This window comes from Lontra canadensis, unplaced genomic scaffold (genome assembly GCF_010015895.1).
Source record: "Lontra canadensis isolate GAN:19392208 unplaced genomic scaffold, GSC_riverotter_1.0 scaffold47, whole genome shotgun sequence".
NCBI classification, from domain to species: domain Eukaryota; kingdom Metazoa; phylum Chordata; class Mammalia; order Carnivora; family Mustelidae; genus Lontra; species Lontra canadensis.
This window is the reverse complement of record NW_022631041.1, coordinates 4,235,885-4,245,746: the sequence shown is the minus strand read 5'-3', so window position 1 is coordinate 4,245,746 and position 9,862 is coordinate 4,235,885.

The following is a 9,862-nucleotide window of genomic DNA, read 5'->3' as shown; positions in this document are numbered from 1 at the left end:
ATTAAGGTGATGGTAGAAGTATGTATTAGAAGTATATGTAAGAATATTGCAAGGTATATGCAAATATATATATATGTATACACACATATATGTTTCTCATATATACACACAAATATATGAGATATATGCTATATATGTATGAAACTATATATATATGTATATATGAAGCTAAAGGGATATACATAACATCTTTATAAAGTCCCGAGAATTTAAAGTTTACAAAAATAACATTTTTATATAATCTGTTATCTGATTTGTTTTTCGGGAATGGAAAACATTTTTTCAGGAGATATTTTAGAAAAATTTTTAAATTTATACTTTTTCATTAAAAATATTTTTCTCTAATGACAGTAATGGAATAATGATAGCACCAGACTTCAGTTTTCCTCCTTTAAACAAAGAATTTTAACAATAGCCACATGTTTGATCATACAATATTATCAATATTATCAAACTTTTGTCTGCCTTTTTTTTATTTATTAAGTTTTTGTTTTATTGGCTACATTTAAAAAATTCCTTTCTGGTTGCTGTTAATACTGAGAGTCAGAATTTCTTTCCTTTTTTTTTTTTTTTTAAGATTTTATTTATTTATTTGACAGATAAAGATCACAAGTAGGCAGAGAGGCAGACAGAGAGAGAGAGAGAGAGAGGAGGAAGCAGGCTCCCTGCTGAGCAGAGAGCTGGTTGTGGGGCTCCATCCCAGGACCCTGGGATCATGACCTGAGCCGAAGGCAGATGCTTTAACCCACTGAGCCACCCAGGCGCCCTGAGAGTCAGAATTTCTTAATATTGAGCCCTGAAGTTTGGAGCCTCTGTCAATACTTAGAACTCTGTTCATAAATTAAGCAGGTTGAAGATTACCTGTGCAAGCTTTGTTTTGAACCTGGCTGTTGTGCTCCACTGCTGGGTTATAATCCTAATTATAATAATAATGATTCTCATTTTCAAGAAGTCCTGTGAACTGCACCATTTTCTCAGACATTTTCTTTGGAATAGATACCTGAGAATTGGTATATTAGCATATGTTCTATATACACCATGATGAGGGCAAATGTTTAATATTTACTTTTATCATATACTTTGCAAGTCAAACAAAACTTCATGCCTAATACAGACAAACATACTCTCACACACATATGAGATTGAATTTGTATTAAAATAGAGCTCAAGCTTTGGCCTTGGTTGGATTTTATATGTTTAGTTTGTACATGCTTTACGTATTTATTTTTGAACTATTTGTATGTATTGCTGGGCATTTGAAGACTGTTTTTATTACCAGAGAGTGAAAATAAAAGAAGTAAACCCTAAGTTTATCTATGAAATCAAACTACAGAAAGAAATCAAACTAATTACGCGTATTAGTCAGAGGTAGTACAAAATGAGAAAACAAATTTGTTAAAATAAACAGAGTGAAACAGACCTTTGAAAACGTAATAAGATTCTTGATTTGTATAATTCCATTTGGTAGTATCTTATCTCAAACGACTATTAGGAAAAAGTTTATGTCTAGTGTGGTAATATCTGCCATAATGGAGGCAAATTTCAGCCAATTATGATTTTTCATGTAGATAAGTGTCCTTTTATGTTAATCTTTTCTTTAAACAGGTGTATTTCAGAAGAACTACAGCATGATAGGATCTTTGCAATGCTTGGGACCCGAGAACGCTCTCTTTTAATTGTCTTCTCTGTAAAATGGGTTCACAGTATTGCAGGGGTTAAATTGGGTAAAACATGTACTCAAACGCTTCCTGGCATAATAATAAGCATTCAATAAGAGTAGCTTCTCTTATTGTATTTAAAAGTTATCTTTCTTTATGTAGTAAGGTAACAAAATTTACTAAAAATTTATGATGTGCTAGATCCCATATTTTATAAGAATGCTTCAAAAGGCAGGCATTATGCTGGTTCCCATTCTATGGATAAAAAAACTGGGAGTAAATAAGCAGGTAGGCAAAATGGAAGAGCTTGCAGAACTCGTATCTATCTGACTTTAAATTCATACATTCTATCTCTGGTCAATACTGCCAAGAATCTGGAATTCAGTTAATTTATTGGAAGACAGAATGGAAGTTAGAAATAAGCATGAGAATGTTTTCTTCCCTGGAATGTGGAAGTTACCTGAAGATGGTGTACAAAAACAAATGGGTCTTTGAGTTTATGTTTATCATTTTCATTCTAGAATAAGAGTAATAGCTTAAATTCTGTGTCATCCATATGAATTTTTTTTTTTTTTTTTAAAGAGAGAGAGCGCTTGGGGAGGAGGCTGGACAGAGGGAGAGAGAGAGAAAATCTTAAGCAGGTTCCACACTTAGCACACCTGGCACTGAGCCTGATTCACAACCCAGAGATCATGACCTGAGCCCAAATCAAGAGTCAGGTGCTTAATTGATTGAGACACCCAGGCATCTCCATCTGAATATTTTTATAAAAATAATCTCATATATAAAAATATAGGTCCATAATTTCTGCCCCCAATTTCTTTCTCTATTTTGTGCATGATATATAAAAAAGAAGAAAAATAACAAAAATTAATGGAATTTTTTTGATACCGAAACACATTTTATTTGACTATTTCTTGTTAGAACATGTCTTAAATGTTTATGTGGCTGTATAGAGCTGTAAAACAGTTAATGGATTTTGAACAAATATAATTTTTCCATTTATTAATATTTTATTACTGGCTCCATTGCACACGCAGGAAATATTTCCACTAAATTTCTGAGAAATGAAATGTTTCGGCCATTAAGCTTCTCTTAAAATAGAATAAGCATGTGTATTTCAATTTTAAATAAATTAATATTTGAGCATGTTTTTCTTAGACTTTTTTCAAAGCAAGGGGCAAGGTGTAAGTAAATATGGTCAGCTTTAGTGCAGAAAATTATTTCTTTTGTAAAGTTATAAAAGAATAAGAAGAGTGCTAAAGAAAGTCTGGTTATAAGTGGATCTTTAATGGTTATTGAAATAAACATTACTTACATGCTGTGGTTACAGCATTTTACACCATTTCATTTTCTAAATTATTTTACCAAGCTATTCCAAGAGTTCTATTTTTTCCATACCTTGTGCCTTACTAAAATTTCAAATAGGAAATTTTCTTATTTACAAAGCCAAGTCTTAATCTGTGATGGGTAATTTGTATTTGAAGTAGTGTACAGCAAAATTTAACCAAGATTTTATTTCTAGGAACTAATTCTCCTCTTGGGCAACAAACAGATAAGAGTTACATTTTATTCCTCAGAGTAGAATAATAATATAAATTGAACCCAATTAGGGACCTAAAAAGTATTTTACAAAATATTTAATGGTACTTAAAACTATTTGAAATGAGAAACCTGTAATCATTTGAGGTATTTTGGCAATTGTACATAATCAAAAATGAAAATCAAGTAGTAGAATGTTCCAATTGTTGTTTTCATATGCTGCAAAAATTTAATTGGGAGCATGAGGATGCTTACAGCTTTTAATTTTCTGCTGAATATTAAAAATGTATCTATTCACTTTGTATAGTATTTTGCTGCATTCTTCAAACCAAAAAGTGTAAACCCTCACCAATATGACCCATCTTTCATCATTTTGCACATTTATGTATGTGCCTGTATAAAAGAGCATATGTCAACATGGTCTTATGAGAATACAGAAGTAAGAAAAGAAACTCCACAAGCCATTTTAAGATAATCCTGTTGTCTCCATTAGACTTATTCATTCACCTAAGTTTGTGATTTTCAGTGGGTAGAGTTAAACTGTGTGTTTAACTACGCAGTTAAACAACTGTGTAGTATCTTGCAGATCCCTAATAAAGTTCAATAAGAAATTAAATTTAGTGTACACTTCTGATGTTAAAAACATAAATTTATTCAAATAGCAAATTACCAAGAGCCATGTTATTTCTCCTTAAGTGTTTAATCAAATAAATCTCTTGGACTCCACAAGGCCATGTAACAGTGCATACTGGATTTCAGGTGTACTTGATCTGCATTAGTTTTGTATTTCAGCCTAAGCTATAATAAGCTGTCTAGAGTATTTATACATTAGAACCTATTTCCCTGCTCCAGGTAGTTCACCAAGAAGCAATATTAATGAAAACTATCACTGTTTAAATAAAATGATTTGGCATATCTCACCACAGGGCAGGAGGATACATTTTCTTTAGGAGAATTTATTAGTAAATGAAATCAAGAAATAGGAAATAAAGATAAATGTTTGAACACTGTTAATGTTTTTTAAGTTCTTCATTTTATATTGAGCTCAGTTTTAGAAGACCATATTGGTTTCTTTTTAGTTAATAAAATAGTACTTAATAAAATTAGGTTGGAATTTACAAATATGAGGACAAAAAAATCGCAAAGTTCTAGGGTCAAGTTCTATAGTTTTCATAGAACACTATTTTGGTGTTAAGCCTGACATGAAGCTCGATTCCCATGACTTTGAAATCACGATCTGAGCCAAAACCAAGTCAGACGCTTAATAGACTGACACCCCATAAACTGTCTTCTTATATATAACTTCTTGTGAAAAGACAGAAAATAGACTTTTTTTGTTTATATTCATTTTTATTTTAGCTAAAAATATTCATAGTGTAAGACAAAAATCAGAAATGTAATTAATAGTGCTTACTCTACTGGGTATTTTTCTTTATCAGGGAAACAGAATGTTTCACATGATAGCTTTTATGCATTTCAAAGAGCATTCTTTCTTATTAATATGGATTATAAGCCATCTTTAATGCATTCTTCATGAAGGTTCCAGAAAATTTTAAAAATTGTCCTTTATAGTTGTGGTCAATCAATATTTCATAAAGTGTCCACACTTGTGAAACAAATCAAGAGGGCGTTGTTTATTGTTTTAAATTACAGTAAAGACTTTAAAGAGGATCCTAAGACTTAAGTAGAATCAGCCAATTAAATCAGAGACAGGGTGGGGACACGTTTGATTTGGAAGTGGCTGTCTGAAGTTGGTGTATTTTTTTTTTTTAAGATTTTATTTATTTATTTGACAGACAGAGATCACAAGTAGGCAGAGAGGCAGGCAGAGAAAGAGAGGGAAGCAGGCTATGCACCGAGCAGAGAGCCCGATGCGGGGCTCGCTCCCAGGACCCTAGGATCATAACCTGAGCCAAAGACAGAGGCTTAACCCACTGAGCCACCCAGGTGCCCCTGAAGTTGGTGTATTAAGAGCAGCCTGATGGAAGGGGACTCATCATCAGTCATTACTAAAACAGAAGTAAGAAAGTAAGAATAAACTCTTTTTTGATAAAGTGGGTATATTTAAGATCAAATATGGAGTCATTAAAAATCATAAAGCTGGGGTGCCTGGGTGGCTCAGTGGGTTAAGCTGCTGCCTTCGGCTTTGGTCATGATCTCAGGGTCCTGGGATCGAGTCCCGCATTGGGCTCTCAGCTCAGTAGGGAGCCTGCTTCCCTTTCCCTCTCTCTCTGCCCGCCTCTCTGCCTACTTGTGATCTCTGTCAAATAAATAAATAAAACCTTAAAAAATAATAAAAATAAATAAAAAAAATAAAAATCACAAAGCTATGCTCAGTTATGTTATAGTATTCTAGGATAAACAGTTTTAACTTTTTGGAGTAAGGAAAGGAAGATTTCCACTAAGGGTGAGAAATAAAAGAGAAGAAAAGGGGAGGGATTATTGAGTCCCTGGGAGGCTGATTTTCCCAAAAGCAAGGGACATGGGGGCTAGACAAGCCTTGAAGAGGGCAGCGGCTGTGGGCCATATCTGCAAATTTCACTGTTTAGTGGACATCTTCTCTGGACATTTCAAAGTCACTCCAGAGTTGCTATGTCTGAAGCTACTTCAGTACTCCTAAACTTCATTCTTCCATTTCAAACTTGATCCTTCTTTCTTCTATATTTTGGTAAATGCCATGCCTTCTACCCTTCACAGAACTGACAGGACTGTCACTCGTAATTCTTCTTTCCCCACCTCTCCACATGCAATCCATCAGCAGCTCCTACTGATTCTACTTCCAAAGTGTATCTGGAGTCTTTCACTTTCTCTCCTCTTCAACTGTTAGCACATATTCTAAACAATCATTCTTTTTTTTCCTGGATTAATTCAGTAAATTCTTAACCGACCTCCCTATTTACCCTAGTCCCCAATTAAATCTGTTCTCCACACTGCAAATAAAAATCATGATACACTTAGATCATGTCACACCTTGGCTTTCTAATACATTTAGAATAAGACCAAAATTACTTGCTTGGGCTACATAATCTTGCTCCTGACTACCTTTTTAAATTCATTTCCTACTTAGCTTAGTGAACTATAGGCTCACTAGCCTTCATTTGTGTTCCTGCAGTACACAGACATCTTCCCACTTCAATGCCTTTGCACTTGTCCCTAATGTCTAGAACTCTCTTTTCTGAGATATTCACAAGGCTGACTCTTGTCAGAGAGGCTATCTGTGGCCAAAAGTTATAGTAGCCATTCTCAAATCATTCTATTACATTTTCTTGTCCTTATTTATTTTCCTACAGCACTTACCTTCTTTTCTTTACTCGCTTGTATGGTCTTTCTCCTTCATCTCTAATACAAGTCCTGTAAAAGCAGCCACTTATCTGTGTTCATGTATACTATATCCCCAAGGTTTAAAACAGTTCTTGGACTGTAGTTTAAAATGTAGTTGATGCTCATCAACTAACTGCAGACTGAATAAATGAAGGGTTGAATGGTGCTGGGTTACAAGATAAAGAAGGTACTTGGAAATAAAGAATGGAAGCATTTTGTTCAATGTCTCAAGGAATCATCCTGCACCACTTCTTCTTATGGAACTAAATGGAAACACTTCCTTTGAACAAGATTTAGAAGATAATTGATCCAACTCTATGAAGTATTAAGTTCATCATTATTTTTTACTCTGCCTATATCCTCTTTGCTATTCTACAATAAACATGGATTTCCCCATGTCAGATACTGATAGAACTTTATAGCTTTGTGTATCTAGTGTCACAGTGCTTGAAATTTCTTACAAAGTATCATTTGGATTATATTTTTCAGGGAAAATGCCAAGGGGATAAAGTAAAACTGGAATATTTTTCTTGAAAGTAACATGGGATGCTCATGCCTTAAATGCTCTGTGGTTTGAGGTGAGAAGCAAGCTCACAGTTGGTCATCAGGAAACACCTTTTTGTGTACCGCAAGAGTCCTTCTTGCAGGTAAAAGAATCCACTTTGTGATGTGGGACCATAACTCTACTACAGACGGATACTAATAAACTGATTCCCATTATATCTCATGAAAATTTCTTCCCTTTTTAGGAACTTATAACTAAAAACTGGCTGCATTCTATTTTGCTTGATTGTTCCACTAATTGAGAAATATTTTGAAAAGAGTCACTATGTAATATAATATTACAATATTACTATAATATAATATAATATTAGATTGTATTCTTAATGCTATACATAGTATGGATAAATTAGTTTTTGAAGATAATTTATAAAAGTTATGAATGCCTGTCAAATATTTTCCAATTTAAATGCTTATGGTTGGTTATATTCGACTGATTAGAATACAGAGGCCAGAGACTTTGGGCCAGGTGTGGAAATTTGCTATTTTGAGTATCTGCTTTTCTGACATAGTTCTTGAATTGAAAATTCTGAACTTCTGAATGCTGTAAATTCCATAGTTCATATTATTTACTTATTACATAGTTCATATTATTACGAACGATCTCCCACCTTTCCACATTCACTTTTTTTATTCATTGGGATGCATGTTGCCTAAAAATGCAGGGTATAACTAAATAATAGCACTGAGAAAGGCTAGAAATGTAATTCTTTTTTTTTTTTTCTCCATCTGGGTGCCAGATGTTTTGTTGATCTGTTGGCTTACAGAAAATATAGGTGACGATGAACCTGGTTGGTCTTTTTCCTTTTTTGTCATCTTGTTATGCTTAGTAACAAAAACAAAAATAAAGTTGCCCAGAATCAGACTTTGGTAAAACACTACTGAGTGGGGAAATAATTAACTGTGGGATAAATGTGAAGTCTAACACCTCAGGATAACTCAGGACAGTCCTTTGCTGGTCTAATGTAGATTCTAATCCTATTCCTTTCTCTAACTTTTGCGTGGTAAAATGGCATTTTAAACTGTAGCATTGATGAGCAAGTTTGCATATGGTGGTTTCTTATAGATTCATTGTATTAGCTTCATAAACAACCACAGATCACTACAATCATAATCTGTGTAAGAGCTCTATCTGGGTGTAAGATGACATCTAAACTACTGGTAAGATAATTGTGGTATCCCATCTTTAACATCTCCATGAGAAACAGCTGTATAGCTTTCTTGGTAATATATGGCAGTGTACAGCTTCAACATCAGAATATTTTTCTCGATAGTTTTCCCTTTTTGTTGTTGTTGTTATTATTTAACTTACAGATGAAAAAACTTTTTTTGGTAACCTCAAGTTTAAGCTTCCCAAGATGTTTTTGCACTTTATTGTGACAACTGGTTAACAGACCCAAATAGTAAGAAAGACATGTACAAACAATACTTTTCAAGCCTATGAAACTCCTATAAACAAATCGTTACTCTGCACAGTGGTCTATTATGACTACTTATGTTTGAGGATGTTGATTTTAATCTCACAGTCCCCAAAGGATTGGAGCCCCGGCCAGATAGAAAATCACTGGTTTCCTGGATTTTGAAATCTCTCTGTGACTGAGATCGAGGTCTTACAGTAAGCCTCTTTGCCTTAACTTGTCTAGAGAAAGCCTTCAACTATATTGATTTGATTACTTTTCTTTTTTCTTTTTTGGTGGGGGATTATAGCAACAGTCCTTAGATTTGTGTTTTCTAGATGAAATAGCATAAAATTTCATTTCAATAGTATTTATGTAGCAACAAGTATGTACTCTCTGCTCTATTAGGTCCTGGGTATGCAGTGTAAATAAAACAGACATGAACAGAGACATCTTAATTGTCAGCAACAGATAGTGGTTAACTCCAGTGGAAGGGAAATCTTGGAGAGGAATATTAATTCCCCCAAATTAATGGAAAGTGGAAAACTAGGCGAGAACAAATAATTTATACTGACGTCAGTGTCAGTCCTCATGGACCTTATAGAGAAGTGTGAGAGAACTATAATAACCAAGAAAACAAAAAATATCAATATATCATTATAAAGTGATGCTGGTGCCCTTAAAGAAATAGAGGACCAAGATAGAGAATAAAAATGTCTTGGCGAGATTAGGAAAACAAACAAACAAACAAACCTCTGATGTTTCAGTTGAGAAGAAGGATACAAAGAAGCCTCCCAAGATGATTTTTTTAAAAATTATTTAATTTTTAATATTATTTTATTGCATCATTCTACCTGAAGGAGATCTGACTGATACATAGAGGGTAGGAGTGGGTCTGGTGGGCAGTGGTGACTAGGAAAAGATTCCGGGTAGAGGAAATAATGGTTATAAAGTTGTCATGGCAGAAAGAAAACCAGGATTGGGGAGCCTGTGTGGCTCAGTCAGTTGAATGTATGACTTTTGGCTTTGGCTCATGTCATGATTTTGGGGTTCTGAGATTGAGCCATGTGTGGGGTTCTGTGCTCAGCAGCGAGTCTGCTTAAGAGTCACTCCATCTCCCTCTGCTCTTTCCCCCACTTGTACGCTCTCTCTCTCTCTAAAATAAATAAAATTTTAAGAAAGAAAGAGAGAAAGAAAGTTATCTAGGATTTATTCGATGGGCCTAAAGGAGACCAGTGTGGCTGAAGCTGAGTTGTGGAGGGAAAGGGTAAATTAAGATGAGGTTTGGGGTTAGTGATCCTGACTCCAGACTTTGGAATCTATTTGAGGGAGAATTGGAAGTCTTAAAGAGTTTTAACCAAGCCAGTGTATATTTATTATTTT